At 44.2% G+C, this 7,341-nt stretch overlaps 1 long non-coding RNA gene across 1 annotated transcript; it reads right to left on the bottom strand.

Moving 5' to 3' along the window:
* Positions 1–3,829: 3,829 nt before the first annotated feature.
* Positions 3,830–6,088, bottom strand: LOC143441191 (uncharacterized). Its single transcript, XR_013108420.1, has 3 exons — positions 5,171–6,088; positions 4,889–5,097; positions 3,830–4,626 (listed from the first exon to the last, which is right to left on the bottom strand). It is a non-coding gene; the product is annotated as an uncharacterized LOC143441191 (long non-coding RNA).
* Positions 6,089–7,341: the final 1,253 nt, after the last annotated feature.

The raw sequence follows: 7,341 nt of genomic DNA, 5'->3' as shown, positions 1-7,341 counted from the left end.
ATTAGCATTCTTACATAGCCCAGAATTACCTGCCCAGAAAATAGTATTGTCCACAGTGGGTTAAGCTCCATTAGTTAAGCTAGTCAGGACAGTTGCTCACAGACCAACCTGATAAAGATGATTACTCAAGTGAGACTTTTCCCCTGGTAAGTCCATGTCAACCTGACAGGTAATGCTATCTAGAGCACCCATCAACACAATTCCAGTCTAGAACCCGTGTCTGTCTCCTCCCTGCTTCTTACTGTCAGCAGGCGGCTCCATCTATTCTATGAAGAAAAACTAACTTAGTAGTCGGGAATGCCAGCTTCCTGCCATTACACAGTTATCTACTTCTCAGCCAGCCAACCATCCCTTTCCCCAGTACTCTCTCCTAATCATTTTCTACCAGCAGCTTCCTCTTGGGCTCTGAACAGCTGGCATCCTAAGCAATAACATGTATTTCAGGTCGCTCCTTTCCTGTTCTGTCTCCTTCCTGTCTGACTCATCTCCCTCCCAGAAGACTTGATTTTATTCTAACTTGTGAAATCACACCTAGCCTTGACCAGCTTACTCTCATCCCTTCCCGCAGAAGACATACCTTGCCTCTGTACTCTTTTTAGCCCTCAACTTGCTGGATTTCTTTGAGTCTTTAATGCAATGTGTCTATTAGGCCCAACATTTAGAAATGTCAAATTGTGTATCTTAAATGAATAGAAATTTGTTTCTTGTAGTGGTGGATGCTTGGAAGGTATCAGCCATTTGTGGTTTAAGACTTTAACAGATGTGTTTGGAAGATAAATCCATGCAATCAATCCACTCTTATCTCCTTGTACGAAGCTCAAGTCCAAGTGGATAAAGGACCTTCACATAAAACCAGATACACTGAAACTAATAGAAGAAAAGGTGGGGAAGACCCTTGAATACCTAGGCACAGGGGGGAAGTTCCTGAGCAGAACACCAATGGCTTATGCTCTAAGATCAAGAATTGACAAATGAGACCTCATAAAATTGCAAAGCTTCTGTAAAGCAAAGGACATTGTCAATAGGACAAAACAGCAACCAACAGATTGGGAAAAGATCTTTACCAATCTTACATCCAATAGAGGGCCAATATCCAATATATACAAAGAACTCAAGAAATTAGACTCCAGACAACCAAATAACCCTATTAAAAAATTGGTTACAGAGCTAAACAAAGAATTTTCAACTGAGGAAACTCGAATGACTGAGAAGCACCTTAAGAAATGCTCAACATCCTTAGTGATCAGGGAAATGCAAATCAAAACAACCCTGAGATACCACCTCACACCAGTCAGAATGGCTAAGATCAAAAACTCAGGTGATAGTAGATGCTGGTGAGGATGTGGAGAAAGAGGAACACTCCTCCATTGTTGGGATTGCAAGCTGGTACAACCACTCTGGAAATCAGTCTGGCGGTTCCTCAGAAAATTGGACATACCATTACCTGAGGATCCAGCTATACCACTCCTGGGCATATACCAAGAAGATGCTCCAACATATAACAAGGACATATGTTCCACTATGTTCATAGCACCCTTATTTATAATAGCCAGAAGCTGGAAAGAACCCAGATGTTCTTCAACAGAGGGATGGATACAAAAATTGTGGTACATTTACACAATGGAGTATTACTCAGCTATTAAAAATAATGAATTCGAGAAATTCTTAGGTAAATGGATGGAACAAGAAATTATCATCCTGAGTGGGGTAACCCAATCACAAAAGAACACACATGGTATTTACTCACTGATAAGTAGATGTTAGCCCAAAAGCTTGGAATAGCCAAGACTCAACTCACAGAGCACATGAAGCTCATGAAGAAGGAAGACCAAGTGTGGAGGCCTCGGTCCTACTTAGAAGGAGTAACAAAAATACTCAAGGGAGCAAATATGGAAACAAAGTGTGGGACAGAAACTGAATGCGGGGCCATCTGGAGACCATTCCACCTGGGTATCCATCCCATGTAAAGTCACCAAAGGTAGACACTGACGTGGATGGCAGGAAGTGCATGCTGACAAGAGCCTGATATAACTGTCTCCTTAGAGGTCTGGCAGAGGCTGACACATTCAGAGGCGGATGCTCACAGCTAACCACTGATCTGATCAAGGGTTTCCCAATGGAGAAGTTAGAGAGAAGACTGAAGGAGCAGAAAGGGTTTGTGACCCCATGAGGAGAGCAACAATACCAACCAACCAGAGCTCCCCAGGGTCTAAACCACCGGCAGCACATAGAGAGGGACCCATGACTCCATCTGTACATGAACGGGAGGATGGCCTTGTTGGGCATAGGTGGGAGAGGAGATTCTTGATCCCATGAAGGATGAACACCGAGTGGGGAGGAATTCGAGGGCAGGGAGGTGGGAGGGGAGTAGGTGGGGGCACATCCTCATAGAAGCATGAGGAGGGGGGATGGGATAGGAGGTTTCTGGGTGGTGGGGGTAAGGAGGTAAGGGGATAAAATCTGAAATGTAAATATAATATCCAATAAAAATAAATTTAAAAAATAGGAAGATATTCCAGCACTTAAGATGCTCTTTTCCCTTGAAAATTCTGTTCCCACTCTTTTGACTGTCTCTCCTGAAGGAGCCAAATAAATGGTCATTCCCCATCCCCCCACCCCCTGGGTCACTATGCCTTTGCCTGACCCTTGAAGAGTATCTATTCTTGACTCTGTGTGTGTGTGTGTGTGTGTGTGTGTGTGTGTGTGTGTGTGTGTGTGATGCACACATGGAGGTTTGATTAAGATCAGAGGTCTCATTGAGGTACTTCTCTATCACTCTGCCTTATTCCTTTGAGAAAGGATCTTTTATTGACACTGGAGCCAGGCTGACAGCCAGCAAACTCCAGCAATACCCTCCCTGCCCCCCCCCCCAATGCTGGCATTATAGGTCCATGGTTACATGTGTGCTGGGATCCAAATATGCATCTTCATACTTGCACAGCGTGAATTCTTACCCACTGAGCCATCTCTGTAGCTCCTACCTCTACAACTCCTGCCATGACCTTGTCATCTTGTAGTGTTAACTACCTTATCCTGATGATTTACCATTCCACCCCTCCAGTTCTGACCCTCACTCATTCACAGGACACAGTCACCAAGTACTCAGGTGGATGCCATAGAACTGCCTGGTACTGAAGAGAAGTCATTTTCTTTTCCATCTCTAGGTTGCTACTCATTCTAGATTCTCTCTGACTAGGTGGTCCCAATATATCTCAGTCAACAGAGTAGAAACTCTGTGGCCACCCAGAGCCTTTACTATTCCCAACATGCTGCATTCATTTGCTAAATTCAACAAATCTGACCTCCTCAAAACCATTGCTAGGCAGTGTGTGAGAGACTGAGTGTCTGGCATTTTAAAGCCATTGTAGCCCTCTTAATTCACTAAAGGAGCGACTTTGACTTTCACTCTGGCCTACATTTTAATTTCTGTACTTGCTTTTACTGTTTTTTTTTTAAGGTAGCATACAAAAAATGGATTTTATTAAGGCATTTTCATAAATATGTGTTCCTATTTGTCCCCCAGCCCCAGTGCTCTCCCCCACCTGCTCTGCTCCTTCTTCCTCCTTCCATCCCCAGATAGTTTCTCCGGCTTTTATTCCACATGCATTTCTGTGCCCTCTCCCAGACGTGGTCCTCCCTTTTCATAATGCTTTCTGCTTTCATATCCAACACTCATACATGTTTGTACATAAAAACTCCTGCACATACAGATACCTATATACATGCACACAAGTACCTATACAGATGCACACATTTATACACACACACAGAGACACACGTATATACACAGGCAAACACATATTTAAGTCTAGATTTTATATGTGAGGGGAAAAAAACAAATGTTTTCCTGCTTTTAGCAGCTTTCCTTTCATTTTCCTAAAAACATAATTACAGCAAAGAAATTAAACTTACACTAGCAATATTTAAAGCTGAATTCTCGATGCAAAAAAATTTAATACAATGCCAAGAAAGTAACCTTTGCAGAAGTGCTCAGACAGGGAGTAGAGTGAGGTGTGTATCCTTGTGATCATGTGAGAGGGGAACTTCTCTTACCTGTGAGAGCACTACCTGGCACCTGATCTATCCAATGGGGCCATGGTACAGAACAGGATAAGAGCAGCAACTGGTGTGGTTATACAGAGGATGGCACGTAGCTTCACTCAAGAACAGTTGACTCAAGTGTCCTTGTGCACTAAAGAGTGGTGCACCAGGGTCCTCTATTCTGCATTCCGAAGATCCCCCAACAGAGCTCTGTTGTTGCCTGCACCACAATGAGTTACAGCATCATGTGGCTGCTCTTCCTATGGAGGATAAGCTGTTGGACCCAGGTCAGTTCAGTGCCTGGAGCACAGAAGGGGGTTCTCCGTTTATAACTGCTGAACAAATATAAGAAGTGAACCAATCAGGATGCAGGGAACTGACAGAGAGGTGGGACTGCTTCTTCAACAACTTGAGGCATTTTACGCACTTCCCTGGGTAACATGCTATGTCCTCTCCAAAGGAGAATTAGAACTTCAAGCCCTCGGAAGAAAGCTGATAGTCAAAGGAGGTGGGCTCTGGTCCCAGCACAAATCATTCCCAGGAGAGAGCTCTGCCAGGAAGCTCCGTTCTTGAACAAGACAGTGGCTAAAAGAAAGAAAGGACAGATCCCTAGGCATTCCCTCACCAACCCCCTTTCTTTCCCCCCTTTTTCTTCTTGCTCCTCTCCCCTTCCCCATTTCCCTCCCTTTCCCCACCCTGCCCCTGAAAGACTCTTGATCAAAGGAGGAAGAATTCAGTGTCACTGCTAACTTCACCAATACTACAATTCTACCCTGACCCTAAAGCCACCTCTCTGAACGGCACTTAAGGCCCAGGAAATTCGCTCCTCCCTTCCATTGCCACTCACCTTCTCACTAGACAGTGCCGGCCCCTTCACAGGCATCCAGTGACACTCAAGGGTAAAAGGAGGCTGGAGCACCTTGCTATTGTTTGCCCTAATTGCGTTGCACTGGTCAAGTCTTTCTGCAGACAATTGCACTCAACAGGAATTTCCTTGCCTTCCCAGTTTGCAGAGTGGGAGCAGGTATCCTACATCTTCAGATTCTTCCTCTGAGACTGTAATATAGGAGCAAATGTTGTATTTGCTGAATGCTGCCCTACAAAAGCAGAAAATGGAAGTGGAAGGTACCTCACACAGATGCAATCTCTGGAGAGTCCCAGCTTTGGTGTGAATTTGGCTGCAGAGTCCACTTCAGAGCAAATAGCTTCCAGACAGACATCCACCCATCAGTCACTGGCTACAGGGGGATGGATGTCAATTCTCAGGCACTTCCAATTCTTCTCAGGACTAAGCCCAAGGGTTGATTCAAACCTCTGAAGAGGCCCAGATCGTTAGCAAAGTGCACATGAACTAGGAGACAGAATAGTAACTTGTAAGTAGATCCACTGAGGAAGCTTGATTGTAACTCTGATAATATCCTTTGTAACAGGGCACAACACAGCCATGTGTTAGCTGGACAGCACTTCACTGATTAAACTTTCATTGGAAAGATTTACGGATAGCTAATGAGTTCTTAATATCCATGGTTTGGCCTTTTGAAGACAATGTCTGAACCCAAGATTTCATTAGGGTTGACGCTATTGGAGAAGGTCCTGAGAAAATGGAATCCCATTAGTTTGGTTTAAGTAGCTCCTGAGTTCTCTGAGCCTCTTTGTCACCTCTGACAAAACATAGCACAAGAAGTTACTCGTGCCCCCATAGACCAGACTCTGTGATGTCAGCCAGCATACAGCTTGGAAGAACTGGGTAGGGAAGACAAACCCGGGAAGGAAATAGGCATATTATCTACCTCCCATCCTGCTGCAAATGCTGGGACTCCTGATTTAGGAAGAACAGTCTCACTGGATCTGCAAGAACATAGCACACCAGGACTAAAGGTAGGTGTCCCCAGCCTGTGTGTAAAGCTATACCCAAAGGATAGACTGGTTCTCTAGGACTAAGTCCCGTGCCCCTCCACCTGTCCCTGATGGCCGGCATCACTGTGAGTGCCTGGAAGATTAACAAGCCTCTAACAGTCATGATAACACATTCATTTCCATCTTTCTTCTCTGACAAGATCAATTTCATTTCCTCAAAAAGTTGCACTGCTTCCTAGAGTCAAAACTGGAGCGAGAGAAGGCGAAGGCAGCTGTGATCTGAGAGGAGCGTGGAATCAGCCGAGTTCATATGCTTGTCAAGTGCCTCTAGCTGCAAATACTTCGTTTTTAATGATGAGCTTGGAGAAAAAAAAAAAAAAAACCCTACTTGCTTTTTGCCTCCGGGCTCTGACTTACTTCTTTTAGAAACCCCATCTGGCTTTGAAGGGAAATGTAATCCATATGTTTGAATTCCTATTAATCTAACCCATCCTCGTCACATTTATGGGAGAAATTTACTGCCTATGAACACTTTAGCCTCTTGGATGAGACTGTCTGCTATTTCTCCCCTCTGTTCTCTGCTTTCAGCATCTCTTTTCCTTATTTGTCTCTCCTTTCTGTTCTTTTGCTTTATTGCTTCATGATTCATTCTCATTCTCTCTCTCTCATTCACTCACTCACTCACTCACTCTCTCTCTCTCTCCTTTTTAAATTAAAAAATTCTTTTAATACTTTTCAGTGACATGACATCACATGTATTTCATATGTACAAGCAAAGCTCTGAAGTACAAGCTATGCATCATGGGATGGTTATGTCTATGGGTGTACATTCTTTGACTGACTCTCTTGCTTCTGCTGCACTACCCACACCAGCCCACAGCAAGGACCATCTGTTCTCTGCTCCTCTAAGTTCACCTCCTGGTCCCACATTCGGCTGAGACATGGTGGAGGGTTGTAAGAGACAGAAAATCAGAACATCTACTGTGAGGTCGTGTCTTAAGCATCTCTTCCTATGGTAATGCTCCCCAAAAGAGCCACAGACTATTTACCAAAAACCCAGGTGTCAGGCATAGGAAAACTTCCTTTGAGTTTTTGATTTAGGGAATCCAGGACACTCCCCTGCCAAAATATAGTCTGTTGCTTTTGCCCTTTGTTGCCTCCAAGAACCTGAAATTTCTATTGGTGGAAACACCACACATTTTGGGTATAATGACTGGAGGAATAAAGCTGAAATTGACCCAGAAACCTTCCCTTTAGAGCTAGCTCTCGCAGTACCTGAGGGGCTAAGTAAACTCAATAGGGAAAAAAAGCAACGAAAACCTCCCACCTGTAAAGACTGCAAACCACAACAGCAAAGCATGATCTTCTCAAGGGTACAATAGTGGCATTTATATCTTAGGGGTAACCAACAGCTACCTACTTGGATTTAAAGCCAACTCTGAG

Source organism: Arvicanthis niloticus, chromosome 2 (genome assembly GCF_011762505.2).
Source record: "Arvicanthis niloticus isolate mArvNil1 chromosome 2, mArvNil1.pat.X, whole genome shotgun sequence".
Classification (NCBI taxonomy): Eukaryota; Metazoa; Chordata; class Mammalia; order Rodentia; family Muridae; genus Arvicanthis; species Arvicanthis niloticus.
The sequence above is the reverse complement of the archived record's forward strand: the minus strand, read 5'-3'. Positions and strand labels throughout refer to the sequence as shown.